The following is a 23675-nucleotide window of genomic DNA, read 5'->3' as shown; positions in this document are numbered from 1 at the left end:
TAATCACTCTCTTCCACTACAAAATGTTTAAACTCCGTAAGCGAAGGGAACATGTCATCCATTCATGTGCAAAGTCTAACAGAACTGTTGTGTTCACTGAGGGGATATCACAAATAGTGGTTTAACAGATTAGTGTGTACATGAATAAGTGTGAAAACGAGTGAACAAATAAATGAGTAAAAATTATTGGAAATATTTATTGGCACTTGAAATGCAACCAATCAGGAAACATGAATGCAGACATTCAATGATGATCTTGGTTCACAGTGCTTTTACTCATTAATAAGTATTTCATACAACCTTCAAGATTCTTTAGCTCATTTACAGTGGTTCTAAACTTAGATCCCACCAATTTCAGAAGACCTTTTTTGATGAAGTTATGGCATTTGAAAACACAGACTCAAATAAGAACATTCACTGGATGCCATACTCTTCTGGAGGGTTTCTGACAACTTCTCCCACTCTTGCTGGAAAATGCTACTTCGGTTATGTGATACCTGAAGAAATCGGTTTAGATGAAATATTTTTTCCTCTCTAAATATACCATTTTTTTTGGCATTTCCTGCAAGAAAAATATAGTGGAAAGGATTTCTACTATTTGTAAGGAATATTGTAACACTTTCTTGCCCATGTTTGGAAGGAAAGTGGAGAAAACCAACAGTTCTCTTCCTGCCTCCATGATAATTTGCTGTACAGATTGGATTACAGTAATGCTTCTGCCAAAGGCTTCCCCTGAGGACCACCCAAGAGATTTCCTTACTGCAAATGGCACAGGCTGTGACTTTAGTGTGTTTTTTGCCTAAAGCATACAGTGCCTATAAAATATAAGGGAGCTCAGTGCTGCAGCTCAAATATCATGGAATAAATCATTCAAAATGATTTCAAAAGCTTTCTGGACAATGTTGAGTAAGAGGCTTTTGGCTTTTAATCAGCTGTGCCCAGTGTCTGTGGAATCTGTAGCTGTGTGCTGGCAGTTTTCACCTTGCCCAATACCTTTCCGTGTCTGGTCACCATCACTGTGTTCTTCCTATTTAAAAAACAAAACAACAAAAAACAAAACAAAACAAAACAAAAAAACCCCACACAACTGAAAAAAGGTCAGCTTGTCTCATTGTGTTTTTCTCTTTACATATGATAGGGAAGCTTCAAAAGTCACAATTTCAACTTGCTGTTATGATAGTACATATTACCTAAGAGTTTTGTCTTGTAACTAGTGATTTAAAAAATGCTCTTATCTGTGAACTCCTTTCAATGTTTTGTAAAGTTAAAAGTAATGTAATTTACCATCAAAGTAAATTGCTTTGTTTTACATTTATTAGTGTAAGTTTTAAATATATATATAAGTATACATATATATATGTATATATTAATATATACATATATTGTATGTATTTAATGTATATATGTATATATATTTAATATATACAATATATATTGTATGTATTTAATATATATTGCAGAGTTGCGAATTGTAACCTAGGCCCTCCTGCATTAGTAACAACACTTTTAGCAATGAGTTCAATCTTCTACCCAGGAGTGATGGCTTATGATTCTGCCTTCATAATATTTGTTTTTTATAATAATGTTTTAATTGAAAGAAAAACTTTATGATAAATTCAGCTTTCAATGCAAATACTTTAAGAGGGAGATGAAAGACCTGGAGGGGACAGGAGTTCCACAAAGAGAGCAACAGAACCAAAAAATCTGGGCACAGGGGTCTTTTCTGAAACTGATACTCTAAACAATGACCATGCATGGAGATAACCTAGAACCCCTGCATAGATGTAGCTCATAGCAACTCAGTGTCCAAGTGGTTTCCCTAGTATGGGGAACAGGGACTGTCTCTCACAATATCTCAGTGGCTGGCTCTTTGATCATCTCCCTCTGAGGGGGGAACAGCCTTACCAGGCCATAGAGGAAGACAATGCAGCCAATCCTGAGGAGACCTGATAGGCTAGGGTCAGATGGAAAGGGAGGAGAACTACCCCAAAGAGTGGACTGGGGAGGGGCATGGGAAGAAAAGAGGGAGGGAGGGTGGAATGGGGAGGAGATGAGAGAGGGGGCTACAGCTGGGATACAAAGTGAATAAATTGTAATAAAAATGTTTTCAGCTATTTTTTAATGAAAGTAAAAGTAAATATCTTATATACACACATACATAAATACACTGATTTTTTTCTATGGGAAATAGTAGTGAAATAAATAACTAAGAATTATGAATTTCCCAACACATAGCCCAATTACACAGTTCAAAATCTAATTGAAATTGGAAACAACAGGACTGAAATTGGAATTCATTTCGTGCTCACGTATTGGTCAGAGCACTGAAACAACTATCTCAAGCACACTTAACTTTGTGGGTTTCTTTGAATGTAACTCGTCCAAGGCAAAGTTCTTCTTTATAGTATCAATTTTAAATTAGCATCTGCAAAATGAAATCTGTAATTCCTTCAATATTCATTTTTAACCTTCTTATTTTATTCACTGTCACTACTATCAGGATTTCCAACATCTTGAGAGTCTTCCGTCAACTTAGGAAATTCCTTCCTTCCTAACTGCTGTAGAAGTTGGGATCAGACCCCTAGTTAAAAACACAGTTCTCTCATACCCTTCACCTCTGCTAGTTCCAACTGTTAGACACTCTTCCAGGTCCTCCCAGCCTCCGTCTTTATAATTTTCAGCCATCTCTCAAAACCTCCTGTTCATCCCTGTTCACCAGTATCAAAGATCAAATATTTCCCTGTTTATTACTTAAATCTATTTCAGTGACTGAAATGTGCATGTAGTCGTAGGACACCAATTATTACAAAGTGTTTAAATTATGATAATACCATCTCCTCAAACACAATGATATCCTTGCGGTGATAGCTGCCCATGGCAAGCATGGTACCTCTTGACCGCTGTGTCAGCATTCGAAGCTGTTGCTAATCGTATGTAAAACTCTTCCCATTTTCTCCCACAGGTCACTCAAAATTTGGTTTTTCTGCTTATGATTCTCTGAATATTTCAACTTCACTGTTTCGGCATATAGCCCACTCTCCCCACACTCAAAATCCTGCCTCTCGCAGACTTTCAACTTTCCAAAACCCCTTCATCCCCCAGGGCTTTTTCTTACTCCTCACACCCTTCTTTCCAGCAAATGCTTAGCCTTGCTTCTGTCTTTCACTGTACTATCATTAAGTTCGTGATTGTATATGCTTGATGCGTATGCTGACATAGTCCTCAGAGCTTTAAGCTCAAGAACAGATTATAGTGGTTGGTTATAACGATTAACTATATAACATACTGCAACTAAAATCTTACAATATACACATTATACCTGCTGTTTCTGTGTGCAACTCTGTGTACAACTGGAAAAAGTTCTTTCTTCCAAAAGATCAGTAGCTTCAGGAAATTGTATTAAGGGGTTTTCTTGATACTTTTAATGACTCTTGTTTTTTTAAGTAAATAATTTTAAGTTTTATTTATATATTTATTTATTGCAATTTATTCTCTTTGTGTCCCTGCTGCAGCCCCCTCCCTTGTGTCCTCCCAGTCCCCCCCACCCTCCCTCATATCCCTTAAAAGCCTAAAATATGCTTTTTCTTTTTCATATTTGTGCTGAGAAGTACTGAATGCTTAATGGAAAGCTGCCAGAGTACTTACATTTACAGGAAATAATCTTTGGGTCAGAGCATCCTTCTATACAACTCAAGCAAATGCACTATACAGAATTTATTGTTCTGGCCATTGGAAAATTGGAATACTATTGAGTATTTTTTTTTTTTAGTTATGTCTCAATTTCCAAAGCCACCCTGAAAGATTCTTAGGTTAGTAATGAGTTTATGACCAAGATTAAGAGCCTGGTGTCCAAATTCATCTCAGAGGTTTTCTCTGTTGATTAATAAGTAATAAATATACCATGCTATAAAATTCTCCAATATATGCTTCCAGCTGTAATGTAATGCTTCAAGCTGTAAGGCTGATTTTTAGGTCTGTCTTGACCTCTGTGGAACAAATGGAGCACATATATTCTATAATGATGAAGAGTTCAAATATCACTTTGGATCAAAAGCCACAGAGGGAAAAAATAAGAGTAAAGTTTATTACAGAAATCTCAGCTTACTTTAGGTTTTCTAAAAATGTCTCAAGTAAAAATATTTTTATCATCATATATTCCATTACTTATACTTATGTATGCCTTGGTACATGTACACGTATATACATATATGCCTTGGTATATATATATAATGTGTTAGATATATAACATGTATGTTTTGTAAACAAGCATATATATTTATTATATGTACATACATAATATCTATATACTATATGGCTAATGATTTTTCCTTGAGGTAATGCGTGTAAATAAAGGTAATCCCAGTTAGGTTTTTAAAATTAATACTTCAGATTAATTTTGTTGGTAGGCATAATCGTAACTTTCTGTCACATGGAACCTGTAATTTTTTTGAATAAACTTTTACACAAGAATCCAATTTTGTGTTCTAAAGCTTCTCTTGGAAATAGACTACACAATATCATATGTATGCATATATATGTGTGTGTGTGTTTGTGTATATGTGGCTGAATGACAAAATACAGTTGAGTTTCTCTGTGAGTGGGTTAAAATGCACACCACCAGTGGAGAGCATGAGGGTTAAACACACTGAGCCTCCATTCCAAACACAGTAAGGCAAATACAAGTCAAACACAGTGACGGTGCTGATTAATTAGATACTCCTACCCCCAGCCCTTCAGAGTGATTTATGAAGACACATCTCTGGCCTAATCCAGTGTGCTGACTGGATTAATGGAGTGAGCTAGAAAAATTCACTGGCTGCATTGTCTGACAGCCTAGCAAAGCATTAACCCCTGGAGTTTTCTTATCTGGTCTATTGACAAAATATTAATTATGACAAAACATTCATGCTTCACCTAATTATCTCTTGATAGCTTAGTTTATATTTCATAAATAAATATGGAGGTACATATTGCACTGAATATTTAGATATATTGAAATTCTTTGCATTAGAAAGAAGTTGCGTATAAACATTTAAGAACAAAGTTAGATTAAGCTGTGTATCCATTCTGGAAAAAGAGCCAACACAGCACGTCCTTCCCTTCTTAAACATCTGCTCAGAGACAGATTTATTACAGAGTGAAGAAAAGGTAGAAATTTTTCTGTAAACAAACACTATTCCGATTGCATTCAGCTATCAGCTTATAGGCTGCCTAGTGGTAGTGAATTCTAAAATAAGGAGTGATTCTGCTTGGGTTAAAAATTAAAAGATACATTCTATATAGTAACAATTAAATTACAAGTATTTTCATGTGCCAACCTAGAAACAAGCCAGTTGGCACAAAATCTACTTCTACTTGTGTAAAATATATAATAATCACATATAGAATTTTAAAAGCAAAGAATTTCATAAAGCTATGGCTGTACAGCATCTAAAGTAATGCCAATTGAAATAAAGCCATTTCGGTTATCAAGACAAAGTCTGAGATGTATCATAGTAGATAACTTTTAATTGCTGTTAACGATGTATGATTCATCTTAATACATTTTTAAATAAGTCACACCAAATATCAAAACATCTATACATAGTAGGACTTAAAATTCTATGGTAAAATTACTTCTTTTATTTATGATCAAAGGATAGAATCAAGTAAATAAACTCTTAACTCTATCTTACACTAAATCCAAATTAAGAATTAAGTATCTAAGGACTGGCTTAGTGAGTATTGGCTGCCTTTCCAAGCACTCAAGTTCAATTTTCACCCATATGGCAGATTATTACATCTACCTGTAACTCCAGTTCTAGGGTATCTAGGCACCCTTACACAGACATACATGCAGGCAAAACATCAATGCACATAAACTAAAAAAGATAAAATACAAAATTAATTAAAAAAAAAAAAAAACCAAAACGACTACTTACAGATTGGGAAAGGATCTTCACCAACCCTATATCTGACAGAGGGCTAATATCCAGTATATATAAAGAACTCAAGAAGTTAAAAAAACAACAAATTAAGTAATCCAGTTTAAAAATGGGAAACAGAACTAAACAGAGAATTCTCAATAGAGGAATATTGAATGGCAGAGAAAACACTCAAAATGCTCAACGTCCTAAGTCATCAGGGAAATGCAAGTCAAAATGACCCTGAGATTTCACCTTACACCCATCAGAATGGCTAAGATAAAAAACTCAAGTGACAACACATGCTGGAGAGGTTGTAGAGAAATGAAAACCCTCCTCCACAGCTAGTGGGAATGTAAACTTGTACAACCACTCTGGAAATCAATCTGGTACTTTCTCAGTCAATTAGAAATAGATCTTTCTCAAGATCCAGCCATACCACTTCTAGGCATATATCCAAAAGAGGTTCAAGTACACAATAAGGATATTTGCTCAACCATGTTTGTAGCAGCTTTATTTGTAATAGCCAGAAAGTGGAAACAACCAAGATGCCTCTCAACTGAGGAATGGATACAGAAATTATGGTACATCTACACAGTGGAATATTACTCAGCAATAAAAAACAAGGAAATCATGAAATTTTCAGGTAAATGGTGGGAACTGGAAAAGACCATCCTGAGTGAGCTATCCCAGAAGCAGAAAGACACACACGGTATATACTCACTCATATAGACATGTAATATAGGATAAACCTATTAAAATCTGTACACCTAAAGAAACTAATCAAGAGGGAGAACTCTAGCTAAAATGCTCAATTCCTATCCAGAAAGGCCAAGAGGATGGACATCAGAAGAGGGAGAAAACAGAGAACAAGTTAGGAGCCTGCCACAGAGGGCCTCTGACTATCAAAGCAGATGCTGAGATATATGGCCAACCTTTGGGCAGAGTGCAGGTAATTTAATGAAAGAAATGGAAAATAGTAAGATCTGGAGAGGACAGGAGCTCCACAAGGAGAGCAACAGAACCAAAAATTCTGAGCACAGGGGTCTTCCCTGAGACTGATACTCCAACCAAGTAGCATGCATGGAGATAACCCAGAACCCCTGCACAGATGTAGCCCATGACAGTTCAGTCTCCTAGTGGGTTCTATAGTAATGGGAACAGGGACTGTCTCTGACATGAACTGGTTGGCCTGATCACCTCTCCCTGAGAGAGGAGCAGCCTTACCAAGCCACAAAGGAAGACAATGCAGCCACTCCTAATGAGACCTAACAGACTAGGATCAAAAGGAAGGAAAAGAAGACCTCCCCTACCAGTGGACTTGGGGAGGAGAATGGGTGGAGAAGGGGTTGAGAGGGGAGGAGGGAGGGAACTACACGGGAGATACAAAGTAAATAAAGTGTAATTAATAAAAAAGACTAAAAAATAGATAAATAAAATGTAAAACAAAACCCTGGGTATTAATATAGCAATTATGAAACAATGTAAGATCTATATAATAATAGTATTATAAGATTAATATTATGATGGTTACAAAAATTTAGATAATTTATAAACTGTTCCATATCACTATGACTTAAAGCTCATCTTTAAATAGAATAGTTGGTGTGTGTGTGTGTGTGTGTGTGTGTGTGTGTGTGCATGTGAATTTTCTTCAATCTAATGATGGTTGAAAAGAAGAAAGAAAATGCAAAAGTGAACAAGTTCATAAATTTTTATTTCTTAATCCATCAGCATGGGAAATTTAATATCAGTCTTTAATGTCCATAGCTATATTATGTCTCATGAAACTAATATGTAAGATCAAAGCTGTATCCTCACATTTGTGATGTTGGAACTTCAGACCGTTACACAAATAAAATCTTCAGTTACTGCCATGAAACTAAGGAAGCTCTGCTTTTCAATGTGAACTTTATCAATATCAAGAAACAATGTTGACTGTCAAAGGTAGGAACTTGATGATGGCTTCTGGAGGTTGGCATGATAATGATGACAAACAGGCAGTACTGCACAGAACAGCAGTACTGGACAATTACAAAAACCCAAATGTCAGTAATCCTAGATGGAAAATACATTTAAATAATTTAATAGGTTTTCTGAGGAACTTATTGATGATGAATATCAACTTCATAAATAAAAATTAAGTCTTGATAATTCAATTACTTCAAAAGGCAATATTGTGTACTTAGGAATCTAAGAATACACTAAAAACCAGAAAAGGGGACAGAAAATATAATATACTCTATGTCTCCATCAAACTGTTCATATGATCTAAAACGACCCTAAAAATGAACATAGCAAGTCTAGTAAGTCTGCTAACAATATTTCAGATGTGGAAATTTGTATTTGAGTATTTCATTACAACACCACAAATTATCTAAACACGTTGTTCAGTAACAGAAGGAAAAATCTTGTGTCATTCAGTAATGCTGACATTATGGACTGGTACATGAAAGAAAGCCAATATCCGTATGTGATACATACCAAACAATATTACACATCACTAGGTTAAATATCTTTTAGCTTATGAACAAAATTAAAAGTATGATATGTACCAGGCGAAAATGTTTCAATTTGATTCTTTAAACAGTTTTTTGAGGCATTCAAGCCTTTCAACTTTAACAGGAAAGTTTTATTGTTGCTTTGCAATTAGTGGAAAATCTCCTTTACGGTTCAGATCTATTTCTTTGGTTCAAATCTAGTCCAAGTGTACTCAGGTCAAGTTGAGGAAAATTCAGCCCACAGATGTCTTTCCCACAGAACCCTTCAAGAATGGCAGACGCTCACTGCTCTATTTAGTATTTTCATGATATTGCCCCTCACTTTCCTCCTCGATAATTCTTACCTAGTTAATTAAGCCTATATCACACCTATCTCTTGTAATGATAAATGCTTAGTAAATATTAAAGGGAGGAATAAGAAGACAGGAAAGAGAAAAGGAAATACAAGAGCAATGGAGGGAAATAAAAGGAAATAAGGGAATAAGGAGAGTGTTCTATGTTTTCTTTTCATGTTCTTCAGACTAAATGATTTCTTAGCTATTCTTTAAAAGGGAAGCGCCCTTTTAATGTACCCCTCCTTCTGAGGTTCTAATACTGACCAAACCTCTACCATGGTGCTTATGTCCTGCATGGTACACGGGTACTTAGGTCCAGGTTCCACTGGACTTTACTTTCTACAATAGGGTTCAGCTAGGATTCAGGTTCAGCCAGTACTTCTAAGAAAGAAGATGAGAGTTTGAAAAAAACAAAGTTCATGCAAACAAAGAAGAAAGTTTAATACAATTATAGACTGTAAAAGAAATTGCTTTCAAAAATAAAATACAGCAAATGTAACATTTAGAGGAAGGATTCCTGAAAGCAAGATCTGAGCAAGCTATTTCCTATAATAAACCCTTAAATATGTTCTTGTTTCCCAGAGAGTGAACTCTAATTCTTAAATGGCAGAAGCAACTCTTTCCAATTCTGTAATTTCTTCTTTCTTTTGGTCACTAATTCAAACTGGGCCTTAAAACTCAACTGAAAAGCTTCACTCTGCAAATATTTCATGTTTTGTCACTTCCTGTTCATTTTAGAAGCACTGTTACCTCACTGTGATTCCTGGGCCCCACTGTCTCTCTGATACTCGCTGAAAGTGGCTACATACACACAGACTCTCTCTCTCTCTCTCTCTCTCTCTCTCTCTCTCTCTCTCTCACATACACATGCTTCCAACTTTACATCCAAATTCATGTCGCATTTCTTGCAATAATTCTTTCCAGAAGCATGCGACACCCATTCATACAGGCTGACAGTCACTTCTGTGCCTCTGGTCTGCTTTCACCTGGGAATTCAGAGCATTTCTACGACAGTTACGTGGGGATCTTGCTCTCCAAGTATCCCTGGAAGCCAGCAGTGATCCACTGGAATGAAACATACTCTATAAACACTCTTTAAACTATAGGAAGACCAGCAGAACTGGAACCGGAAAAATAATTAAAAAGACATTCACTGCTGAGGGTGCCCAAATTGTTATTTTGATCAAAAGGGAGCTTGAGTTCGTCATTTAAAGTGTTAATACTTGTGTTCAGATGTCTCTATTGTCTTAATATCTTTCTTCTTTAAGAACATTGATTTTACATTGCCAGGAGATCTGTTTATTCACACACTTTAATAGTAACAGTTCTTCAAATGTACTACGGTCACATGGGTTTACATCCCCTCCCCTGCTGTGCTTTATTTCAGTCCTCAGATTTTCTTTTGTTGTATGATACTCCGCAGTACTTCCAGGGCACGTTTTCTTGTACTTTTTCTGAAACTGGACTAGAGAATTTTTTTTTAAATAATTCATAGCACTCTTTTATCTAAACTTATATTTGCTTCACTATTTTTATTTTCTGAAAAATTGCTTTCTAGTTTTTCACCAAATTTTTTTCCAGAAATATAAACAAATGGTGACAGCACATCATTCCAAAATCCAGTGACAGTCCCATATAACATTTTGTGGAGATCCATCCCCCCCCCATTTAAATTTAGAAGCACGAGATTTGATGCCCACTTTTATTCCAAGCACTTGGGAGCCAGAGGCAGGCAGATCTCTGAATTTCAGGCCAGCCTAATAAACAGAGTAACTTCCAAGACAACCATGGCTACTCAAAGAAACCCTTGCATAAAAACTCACATATATGCGTGTGTATGCACGTGTGTGTATGTGAGAAAAGTGACATGAGGATTCACAGTTAAGATCGTCATTGACAAACAGATAGTGTCCCACATGTCAAAAACAGTCTGATATAAACAGAGCTGCTCAAGCCCATGTTTACATGTGTATGTGTGTGTGTGTGTATGTGCACATATTTTTAAAGACTATGTTTGCACTTATGTGAGTATATCAAAATGACTTCCCTGATTTCCTATAAAAGGACATTTAGTTTTATCTATGATTTTTTATAGATGCCTGTATTTTCAGGAAACAGAGGCCACAGAACCCCGTGTGACACTGCTGGAGGGCATTTCTTGTTTCCTCCGTGTTTGCGCAACTTGTCCTACACAACAGTTGCCGTGGTGCAGTGGCTACATTGAGAGAAACACCCTGCCCATGCACGGATAACATCATTGCACACTGGGGGAATGAATCCTGCTTAGATTTGTGATTCACTGACAGTTACCGCACGACTGACTGAGGGAGTGTTGGCAACTCAGTTCTTAGCTCAGAGTACTTAGGGTGAGGCGCCAGGTGAAGGTGCTGCTGCGGCTCTCTGTGTTAACCGGTCAGGAGTCCTTTCGGGACGACCTGCCTGGGAATCATCACTCCAGACACATAAAGGATAAAACGGCTGCCTAGCAGCAACCTGGCATTTCGGTAGTACCAGTAGCAATGTCAAACCGAATAAGACGCAGAGTTGCAAAGGTGAGGAGGCTTCGAGAGCAGGTTTTCCCAAGAACCTGGTGATTTATAGGAAAACCCATTAAAATCTCCACACAATGAACTTCTTTAGATGGACATATTCTTGGCAAAAAGGTCAGTAGCATGCCTGTTAAGAAAAGTCATTTATGCCAACAATTTGCTTCTACTGTTGATGAGGGGGTGGGGGAGAACTCACATAACTGGATTAAATGGCTTTTGCAGCTTGACCTCCCGGAAGAGGAAGAAAAGAAACCAAAGTGCTCTAAATGCCCAATTATAATGTGCTTTACGAATGAAGCACCATTCCTCAGTTCCAGAGACTGTATTCCCATTAAGAGATGAGACAAACAATTTCTATATTAAGAGTACTTTTAAAATGATTTTCTGTCTGCTTTAAAGATACTATGTTCCTATCTATAGTTAAGCATTCACAAAAGGCTAAGAAAATTCAAACTTCAATTGTTCATTCAGATTAGAATTCAAGGACTTTATCTCTATTTTTAAAAACAGTGGGAATAATAGGAAGAACCTTGATTCTAGTGTAAGTCTGTAGATACTTGACTCCCATGCCGTGATAAGAAAAGGAACTCAAAGTAGGAATGTTTGACAGAAGGGGGAAGCAGATAAGAGACAGGATACCACCTTGGTCCAGAAAGCAGGTGTCTCAAAGGCTCTGACATGCCTGGCCTCCAGGTATAGACCAATCAAATGTGGTCCCAGTTTCTGTAGCAGATGGCCAAATAGGCAGACAGGTTTCTAAAAAGGTACTCCTGGGCCTGCACCCACATTCCCCACGTACCTGGGATCACAGATGGCAGTACCAGCTGGCACATGCAAAAGGATGAACTTTGTGTTTTACTTACTCTCATCAATTATGAAGACCAAAGTCCATTTCATATGTGTAAAATAGTTCTCAACATTGGCATGTACCTGCTAACTCCTGATGTATTTGGTTACTTATGGCGAAGCCATTTTTTAAAAGGATTTTAGAAATTATGATATTTTTATATTGTTGGCATATACTTTACATGGTTATGAATGACATTATTTAGCCTGACCATTTAAGAAGACACAGATTAATTTTCCAAGAAGTAAAGAAACAAATTCTTATTTTACTTTAATATTTTTTATATAAAAAAGAAATTGTACTACCTAAAATTTAAAAAAAAAGTGTTGGAAATGTGGAGAAAAATATTTTAAAGTAGTAATGCTCAAATATTTATTTAGCAATCTACTTATTTATTATCTTAAGTAGCACTATGTAAAATGTTTGTACCTTTAATTTGTTTTAAATATTTAATGTTATTGTGTTTTAGATATATATATATATATGTTAGTTTGTTCATACAGATATGAATACAAATATAATCATAACCTGCAGTGTAATCTTATTTTATTTATCTTTTCAAAGCAAAATGCATGCAAACAGTTTTGCATTTTGGCTGAGAGCTAAAAAGAATACTAAACAAAAATCTTGATGTAAGGAAGCCCAATAAGAGGAAATGGCATACAGGTAAAAGAAGGTTTGTATGGGGTTAAGGAAATCAATGTTATTGCTGAAAATACACCTGAAAGCAAACAGACGAGGAACTAGAAAGTGAAACTGGATTAGCTGATACTTTTGTAGTGAATAACGAATTTCCTGTAATAAAAACTTAGTCACACACACACACACACACACAATTTCTAGTAATAAACATTGCTCTTCTGAAGACTGAATCCAGAGCTTACCATCCTAAACTGCATGAAACTGGTACTATGTGATGTGTGTGTTGTGAAATCTTTTGTTGCGTAGATGTGCATCATTCATCTGGGTTCAAAGAAAGTGATTTTGCTCATTTGATCACGTTTGAAACAAATTATTTGCCTTAAATGGCAATGAACATATACTGAATACTCTAATAAACTGAATCCAACCACGAGTGAGCCCAGAACAGTACCAATGCTGAGAAAACCATTTCCAACCTCATTTAGAACTGCAAGTGCCCTGGCAAACATGGAGAATAGAGTGTAAGTGATTACGCTATTCTGTAATGACATGTGTACTTTAAATTAAATTACTTTCTTAAAAGTTCCAAATCCCTCCTCAGTTGATCTGCAGTGTTAGTTTTCAAAATCTGTTTCAGAATGTACAGTCATTCTGATTTTCAGGTGGGTCTCATTACTCGCTTCCAAATGTCTTTCTAAATTGTTGGCATTGTTCTCTTATAGACTCTGCTCTCATACACTTCAATCTATTACAGTATTTGATATCCTCTGAAAGTTGATTCTAACGCTTTAAAACTCTAAACTTGTTATACTTATTATCTCTGCCATATAATTTAGAACATAATTTTTGACCTTTTTGTCGCTGGCCTTTTATTGTCTACTGCCTGTTTATCTAGACTACATGCTTTTGTGGATAAGAATGAGCCATAATTCCTAATACATATATACCTCTTTTGCTTCTTTCAAAGACCCACACATAGAGTAATTATTCATTGAGTGTCATTATTTCATTCAATTATTGCTTCGAAAGGCTAGGACAATGAAAAGGTATGGAAGGCTAGGAGGAGAAACTTAAAATTGAGAAAAAAGGACTTGGGATATATTACAAGATTTTTTTAAAATTAATTCTTATTTTTGACTTTTTACATTTATGTATTGTATTTGATATGTATAAGTGTTTTGTCCACTGTGTGTTTGTACACCATAGGTGTGCCTGATGACTGAGGAGGTCAGAAGCAGCCATTGGGTACCCTGAAATTGGAACTGTGGGTTGTCATGAACCACCATGTGGATGCTGGGAACTGAAGATAGATACTCTGCAAGAGCAGCAAATGTTTTCAACCTTTGAGCCGTCTCTCCACCCCACAGTTAAGTGCTTCAGCAATTTGCTTGTATGCCGCATACATGTCATACTGAATATAATTAGCTTCTATTTAAACCCATCAATAGCTATTATTCTAGAGAGGGGAAATCTGTTAAAGTTTTCTAAGAAATACTAGTTGAGCAGTAAACTCTCTTTCTCTCTCTTTTGTACTCTATGTTTGCAGATCTAGCTGACTTTTCTGGGTCACCCAATTATTAACTGTGACATTGGGAGAGTTTTGAGGCTCAGAACTTTTCATCTGTTACATGGAAATATTAACAGTACTGACTTCAGATGGTCATTACCATGAATAAATGAGATAATCGGTGTGACAGGCTTATGGTGATGCCAGGCAAAAGAGAGACGGCTCAGCCAATGTTGGAGAGGCTCATTACTAAAAGCATATTCTAATCCTGTGATCCCCCTAGATCGTATCTGTTAACATGACCTTAGATCTGTGGTCTTCAAATCATCTTAGCTTTTCAAACACACACTATAATGTTCTTTAATGAAATTAGTTTATTCCTGATTTATTCAGAAAGTAACCTTTTACAGTCTACTGTTTTCATACAGGGTATATTCACACCACTTTCAAATATTTTTCTTTCTTAATACATGTAACCTCAGAATAAAGAGTAAAAATGTTCTTCCTCTTCCATTCTATAAATCTGCATTTGTGTGTTCATAAACACCGGCTCCATGGTGAAATAAATTAGCGCTGTAAAGTACACACATGTCAACAATTACTGAGCGCAGAAATTTAAGGCCCAGACCACTAACCTTTCCTTTGGCCAATACGTTACTCTTGTACAAGAAATGTTATTTAGGGGGCACAAAGGGCAGAGCTCTAAATGTTGTACCAACTCTGTGTTTCATATTCCAAAGTGCTGTGACTTTCTTAGTATTATTTCCTACACTTACGGTATAGCCTTTTAGCCTCCCCGTACAAGCGTTTTATTAATGCCATCTTTTATTTTCTGGATTAATTCTGATTTATAAATAATTACGCTTGTTGAAAGCTTAGCAGAAGTGTGATTGAATGCCAGGTAAGAAAAATGTGTATATTTTAGTTTATCGAAACTTGTAAGGGGTATTAGTGAGAAAAATTCACCTTCACAACAAATGGCAAATGTTTTTAGGTTTTACCTCTTGATTTAAAAGGTCAATTAATTCAAAATCCACTTTCTGGTTTTTCAAGATGGAACGTTATTCACAGGACTGAAGTCCAGTGGTGTGACCTGAAGCTTCCCAACGTGAATGAGTGCCCTACTTCCTAATGCTTTATTTTAAATCTTTTATTCTTAATTTGTGGAAACTCTTTTAAACCCATAACTGTAAGAAAGAAAATCAGTTATGCGTTAGGGACAAACAGCACATGCATTTTGCATATTATGAAAGTGAAGAGAGTCTAGGCTACATAACTATAGTCTAGGCTAACGGGTGTTTAAAACAAGCCTTATTCAGCATTCAGGATAATGGACTCTTTATAGACATTCTTCTCCTTTGCACAAAGTAAACAAGCAAATAAACATGTACCAAAACAACAGCAGCAAAAAATGCTGGAAAGAAAATGGCTGGAAGCATGTGGAATGCGTTTAGTTCCTTACTCCCAGGGCAATTGGAGAATTTAGTTTAGTACTCAAAACAGAGCAGCAAATATATATTAATTCATGTCTGCTCCTAATAAATATAAGGGATTGCAATGGCGTCTTTATTTGTGGACTTTCCCTGTCTCTAGTCTATATAATATATTTCTCCTAGGTTGTTCTAACTGAAAATGTTGCTTTAATTTCTTGCTTTGTTCTGCTTCTGAGCATGTGATTTTTTTTCATGGCTTATTGCCTTGTGTTGGCTTGAATAAGTTGCTTTTTCTGGTGCTTGGTGTTCTTATTAGTAAAACTCTTTTAAAAGAGTTTAATGAGATAATGTATGAAACCATAATAGGAACTAAGCAAATGTGAGCCTAATATGAATCTGTAATATTTTGGTCTGGAAGTACACTACCCTGACTCATCAGAAATTCAATTAGGCAGAAATCCAATAGCATTTGAATAAAACGTATTGAGTTTTAGCATAATGGCCTTTTGTTGATCTCTTTCTCTCTAGATTCTCCAATACCTGTGATCTTGGTGGATAATTGGCAGATCGCTTGAGCAATGTTGAAAAGGATGCTACTTCATTGTCTGGCTTGAGCTTGCTTAACAACAACATTCATCGATTTCACTCAAAATCCTACTCAAACTTCCAGTCCCCTGACCTCCACAGCAACCTAGTGTGTGGATAAACTGAACCCTGTATGCTCCCAAATAATCAATGTTTTCTTGCCTTACTTTAGGTTCTGCCCACTATGCTAAGTGGAATTGTTGAAATTCCACCGAAGAATTTCTGTAGAAAAATACTATGAGTTTAATAAGACCAAAATATTAACTGTATTTCTAATAATTTTAAATATTAATAATAGATTAGCTTTGAGAAAAATAGAAAATCATTTTAGCATAAAATAATCCAAATTTTATCTTGCATATGTGTGAAGGTGTGTATATGTACATGTGTGCTAATGTGTATACATGTGTGTGTGTGTGTGTGTGTGTTTGTGTGTATGTGTGTACAAGTGTGTGTGGAGGGTAGAGGACAGGAATTTCAGATAATCCTCACATGCCATCCATCTTATTTCATAAGACAGGGCCCTTCACTTGCCTAGAAATCCCTAAGTAGGCTAGGCTGCCTGGCCAGAGAGTCCTGGGACTACCTCTCTGTCTCTCTAGAATATACCACTGTGTTGTCTACTTTTTTTTCTTCTCCTGAGGGTTGTTGGGTATTGTAAGGCATGAACTTTCCAAGCTAAGCCACTGCCCTGTGGTTTGCTTCTTGATTGATCAGCGGAAACTGCAACATTCAATCAACTGAGACTGAATCAAAAAGGACATGTCAAGTTACCAAAGCATCACTTTATACTTGGGTAAAATTGTCTCAGACACTGCTTACTGCCATTTGCTTATAAAACACAGAAATTACGTAGTGCCTTTTCATTAAGATTTTAGAGATTTAAATAACAATCATCTCCATCCCCACCCCCTCACACATACACTTTTAACTTTTGAGCAAACTAATAATTTTATAATACCATTTAAATTATTAGGTGCTAAAATGAACTACGTAAATAAAATCAAAGATAATGCTTATTAGTGGACTAGTAGAAGGGTATCAGGGGAGAAGAGGGAGGGAGGGTGGGATTGGAAGGACATGAGGGAGTAAACCACAGCCAGGATACGAATTGAATAAATTGCAACAAATGATAATTAAAAAAAGAGGAAAAAGAAAAAGTTTAAATACAAAATGATATTTACAGCATAAGAAGTCTAACATGAAAGACTTTGGTAGTTGCACCAGGGTCTTCTGACGTGAATGAACAAATATTGAAAATTGAGTTTAAACTGAAAATTAAACTAAAACATATTGTTCAGATAATTCACAGACAATCTTCCTGGAGTGTCCCTGGAGCCTTGCATGACCATGACAGTGTGATCACATCTAGGAGTGGCTGTTTAGATAGTCAATCCAGCACTCTATTTCGAAGCCTTCCCTGATTTTCCGTAAGTCAGCTACAAAGTGCTGTGTACAATGGGTAGGGGACAAGGGACTGTATGGACTGTTTGCCATTCTGAGCAGCAGTGACTTGATTATTACTCTTAAGTGTATATAGCTTACAGGTATTTGTAATTAGATCTGGAATTCTTCTGCCCTATATGTTTTTGTTTTTTTTTTTTTTTTTCTTCCAAGGATTGAATTAATTCACCCAACTTGCACCAAGTGCCAGACCAGGGATGAAAATGAACAAAACAAAGTTCTTGCCTCAGGAGTTCACAGTCAAGTGAAAAAATAAAACACAAAGTTTAGGATTTACAAGGGAGTTGTCTGAGGAAATAATCAATCAAAAGAGACATTCTGTTGAAGTTCAAATGATACAGAATGGGGATTTTTCTTGAATGAAAATGTGAAGACCTTGGGGCGCTGAAGCATTTTAACTAAGATCTGTTGATGTTAACATTGCTTTGTTCTCTTGTAACTATTTTGTCTCAAAAATTTTGGCCAGTTCAATGATTACTCTTTCAAGGCTGTAACTTCTAGTGTTTTTATTTCCAATTCCTTGATTACTTATCCACAGAAGAGAATCAGGTATGAATTTTAGAAGAAATATTTCTGACATTTAAGAAAGTATATGAAAGGGATCACCTAAGATTGTTATACTTGAGGTATATAGCTTGCTTTCATATTGAAGATTATTGTTTATGAGGAATGTTTCTTATTAAAAAAAAATGTTCTTGGATGTCCCTCAACAGAAGAAAGGATAAAATTATAGAAGTTTACACAATGGAGTACTACTCAGAGAAGATAGGGATAACCAGGGATTAGTAGAGAAGGAAAGCTGTAATCAGGATATATTATGTAAAAAAGAATCTATTTTCAATGAAAAAACAATTACCTAAATTTTGTACTTAAAATACATTAGAAACTGGAAATTACACAAAACTGAGAAACCTGTTATTGGTTTGGAATTATGCTCTGAATCCTTGATCATCTAAAACTCTAGTACTTACTCCTCTTGTTGGAGCACATGTTGAAGTGATCAAAAGACTTTAAAATTATGAATCAAAGGTTAAGGAATGATGATGCAAAAGAAATTGTTGACTATGTTCCACAAAGTACTATATCTCTCATTAGCATACTCTGGTGACTGGGTTTATGTTTCCTCAATGGTGGCATATGCAGATAATTTTACAAACGTGCATGCAAATGCTTGTAGAAAAAATTTAAGCCAGATCACATAGACCTAGATCTTTGGATGTGATCCCTTTGCAAGGAAGCAATGTTTCTGGCTTAAATGTAGACACTTTTCATACCTCTGGTTGAAATATAGACACACCCTTAGTACACACATTTAATCCCAAACTATGAAGGTAAAGTTAGTTTGTAGAAGGGAGCAGCCATGTTTGAAAGTGACATCTAATTGAAGGGCAGACAAAGTGATGAATCAGGGAAAGATTTGACAGAATGAGTCAGAGATAGAATACACCTAACTCTCAAAGAACATACAGCAAAGAGAAGCTACTTAAAAGAGTAGTATAGTAGTGTTGAGACAGAAAGGTAGGGTACAGTAGAGAGAGAGTAGAGAAGACAATACGGTAGAGAACACTAGAGAGTTTAGGAGAGAAGACAGTACAGAAGAGTTGAGTTCAGTATAGAACAGTGCAGTACAGTATCTTCCTCTGTGGGCTGGCTAGGTAGTGCCACCAGGGAGAAGTGATAAAGGAGAAGAAAAATAATACTTTGAAAGCAGCAAGAACATACAAAGGAGAAAGGCCAGTCTCATCAATAAATGTCTTGGAATTCAGAGTAGTGATATGTAGATATTAGCCTGTAAGTTTCATTAATATACAAAACTGAAAAATTCAAGTCAAATTGAGAAAAGACATAAGCACATAACGTTGTCACATAAGAAATTAATGTAACAAAACCGCAAAAAATAGTTTACAACTTCTTTTCTAGGTATGATTCTGAAATACAGATGAAAAGATAATTAACAATGGCATGAAATCAAACTGAAAAGTTTTTGTAAAGCAGAGAAAATAATCACCAGAGTGAAGAAATAATATTAAAAAAAAACAGGTAAAGTATTTAACAACCACATAACAGACAACAGAGCAATAGCTAGAATATATAAGAATATTAAATATTAAATAATTTAAATTTAAATTTTTCATAAGATTCATAAATAGCCACTACTACAATACATCAATGTCACAAAAAAAATAAGTAGATTCAAGGTAAAATAAAAATTGCATCTCACTCCAGCTGGACTATCTATTATTAAAAACAAAAATATAACGAATACTGTTCGGTATGAAGTGAAAGGCATACTCAGCTCACTGCTGATGAGGGTGCAAATTAATATAGCGAATAGGCTGAGCAACATAGCCTGGAATGTCCACTGTATTGGTAATTTGTCCTGTGCTGTTTGAGCTCTCTGAGACGCTGTATCTGGAAACGGGGTTGCCCCCTGCCCCTATCAGAGACAGAACCACGTTTATGTTGTGTTTTCCAAGGCTCCTGTATATAGATCAGTCGGTCCCCCTAACCAAGCGACAAAGAGGAGAAAATATCACAACAGCCCACGAATAAAAACACTGTGCTTCCTGTGAACATCTACAAGGTATATCATGCCCAATATTTGTTGCTAATCTTATCCCATGGTATGAAAGTGCCCCCGGCGGGAAAGGAGAAGCCAGATGTTCACCTCTGTGAAGCTAATCCTTGCTGAGGGAACTCCAGCTGATCGCCTCGACTATTCTCCAGTGTGTCCCTGGTGGACTTTATGATGGTCAGATCTGATGACGTTATCTTTGTTCCTGTTTGATCTTTTACTTGGAAGCCTCATCTGAGGGGTACCCTGGGCTGCTTGGAACTCAGCTGGGAGTGCCAGCTCACTACCAGTGGATTGTGCTAGATTTTGAGTGACCTTTTGGTGACCTTTTTTTTGTATCTCTACCAATTATCTATCTATTGCTAATAATTCTTCTGCTTTGGCTTGCTGTCTACATAATGAACTCATTAAAACCAATAATAAATAAATAAATAAATAAATAAATAAATAAATAAATAAATAAGGTAGATCACTTTGCATACCATACAAAACAAGAAATTCCTCAGAAAAAGAAAGATGGAGGTTCCATAAACCTACAAGGAATATGTATCAGAATCTGTTAACCCAGTATGCCTAAGATATACCTGCATGAGAATGTTTATTGCAGCACTAGTCGCATGATGGCGATCAGCATAAAGAAAAATGCAGTATACACCCATCACAGAAAAGCATTTGTCCACGAAATGAAGAAATTCACTAATATGAAGCCACAACCATAATACTAGAGACTGTGTTGTTAAATACAATGAAAATATTAAAAAAATTAATAATAGATATTCTTTTTTATCTCAAAGCAAAAAAAAAAAATGAAGCAAACATACAGGTGGATTTATCTGTGCCTGGGAAGGTGTTGGTGCAGTGGGTGGAAAGAGAAAAGAAAAGAAAACAAACAAACAAAAAGGAATGTGGTTGAATAGAGGAAACAATGAACAATCTTCTGCAGAAACAGTAGGATAATCAAGGTTGACAATTGTTTGTTTCAAAACAATCATTACAGGGGACTTTTTAATGTTTTCAACAGAAAGCAATGATCAATATTTGGAATTATCTATGTGACAATTGTCACAATATGTCACATATGTGTCTTGAAATATCACATTAGAGCCCAGGAAAATAAAAGATCATGGGATACTTCCGAGCAGGGGTTCTAGGTTATATCCATACATGGTCCTTGGATGGAGAAACAGTCTCATAGAGGATCCCCATGCCCTAATATATTTTGTCCTTGAGGAGCTTCTGTCCTCTCCCGGGCATACTAACTCCCCCTTTTATCATATGATTCCCTGCATTCTACGAAGGTTTGGTTATGAGTCTCAGCATCTCCTTTGATACACTGCTAGGAAGTAGCCCATGGTAGCTCAGTATCCAAGAGGGTTTTCCCTAGTAAGGGGAACAGGAGCTATTTCTGACATGAACTCAAGGACTGGCTCCTTTGGGTCACAGAGGAGGACATTGCAGCCAGTCCTGAAGATACCTGATAAGCTACGGTCAGATGGAAGGGGAGGAGGACCTCCCCTAGCAGTGGACTTGGAAAGGGACAGGGAGGGAAGGTGGGATTGGGAGGGAATGAGGGAGGGGGCTATGCCTGGGATACAAAGTAAATAACCTGTGATTAATATTAAAAAATAAAAAGAAAAAAGAAATATTGGAAAACTGAAAAAAAAAAAGAATAGAAAAAAAAAAAGATCATGGGAAGAGTTGCATGGAGGGAGTGTGAAATGGATACAATCAAGATACAATATATACATATATAAAAATGCCAACTAAATAAAACATTATTTAGATAGTTAAAATCATCTGGATGGTAGTGGCACACACCTTTAATGCCACCAACTCAGCAGGCAGAGGTAGGTGGATCTTTGTGGATTTAAGGCCAGCCTAAGGCTACATAGAGAAACCCTGTCTCAAAAAACAAAACAACCACAAAAAAAAATGATAATCTCTTTTAATAAAAATTTTAAAGGACTACATTGCTATTAAAATAGCTTCAGAAGTTTCCTTCTCATATTTACACACTTTATCTTGCTTTTGACACATTCCAGGCAATTCAACTCACAGGACTTTCCAATTTTGGGTTATGAATCTTAGTCCACCATATATTTCAGTCCAATAATTAATTAAGAATCAAAATCATTAAGAATGTTTCAAGGTTTGAAAAACAAATTCATGTTTGTTATGAATTTGGTTAATATTCCTTATTTAATGTTCTGGATATCTTTACCCAAATGTGGCCATTTTTTTCTACTCCAGAAACAGTCTGTTCTACTTTCTTCTGAAGATCACATTTCTGGAAAACCCCATTGTTGACCTTGCTAAACTTTGGAAAGCAAGTTCCTTTTTCTTTATTTTTTATCTATGATTTCTCTGCAGTTTTGGTTTGTGGTAGTCTGGCAGATGTGCCTAAGTGTGGTAATTTCGCATATTTATGTAGGTGATTCAAACGTATATACTTTTATTACTTTAGTTATCTTGGAAATTTCTGCTCTATTCCTTTTCTTTCCTCTCTAGCTTTATTACTATATTGCCAAGTGAAAAATTCAACTGGCCTTATCTCTCTCTCTCTTTTTTCTGAAGTCCTCGGTATTTTTTTTCTTTTTGGTTTGATCTCATGTACTGTTAAATAACCTCTTTCTGTCTACTTAAACTCTTTTTCCTCTCAGTCCGTTATATTGCAATGCTTGCAAATTCTTAAATCTGTATATTTTTAATTTAATAGAATTGGTTCTTATAACTGTATGTATAGTGTCCAAGACTGTAATTAATTTTCCATGTTGGCTTCTAATTTTGGGATGGATTTTCAAGAAGGGTTTTTCTGTGTAGCCCTCACTCTACTGAAACTCACTCTGAAGTCCAGGCTGTCCTCAAACTCAGAGATATGCCTACCCCTGCAGGGATTTAAAGTGTGAGTCACTATCTCCCTACTTAATTTTAATATATTAATTACAAATCTATTAAGTTTGTATTACCTAAATTTAAGTGTTTGAACTGTACTCTTCTTAATGATTTTTTCATTGAGTTTTGAGTCATGTCATGACAGTGCCACAGTCATGTTTATGCATGACTTATGCACATGCAAAATGGACATAGAGAACTGCTGGCTAAGCGATTCATACAGATTATTGTTTTTCTGAAGGCTATTGAATTGCTTTTGAAGGGCTCATGTCAGTTACATGAAACACCCTCCAAGCAGGGTGTTTCTACTTTTCCAGGGCCAGTCTTAAAGTTGCTAACTTTGTGTGAATTTTATTATGATTTCTGAAAGTCTTGCTCTGTTCTTAATAATTATTACACTAATAAGAATTGTGATTATGTTTTCAATTTGTGCAGATGAGTG

Source organism: Psammomys obesus, unplaced genomic scaffold, assembly GCF_907164565.1.
Source record: "Psammomys obesus unplaced genomic scaffold, mPsaObe1.curated_primary_1811, whole genome shotgun sequence".
NCBI lineage: Eukaryota > Metazoa > Chordata > Mammalia > Rodentia > Muridae > Psammomys > Psammomys obesus.
The sequence above is the reverse complement of the archived record's forward strand: the minus strand, read 5'-3'. Positions refer to the sequence as shown.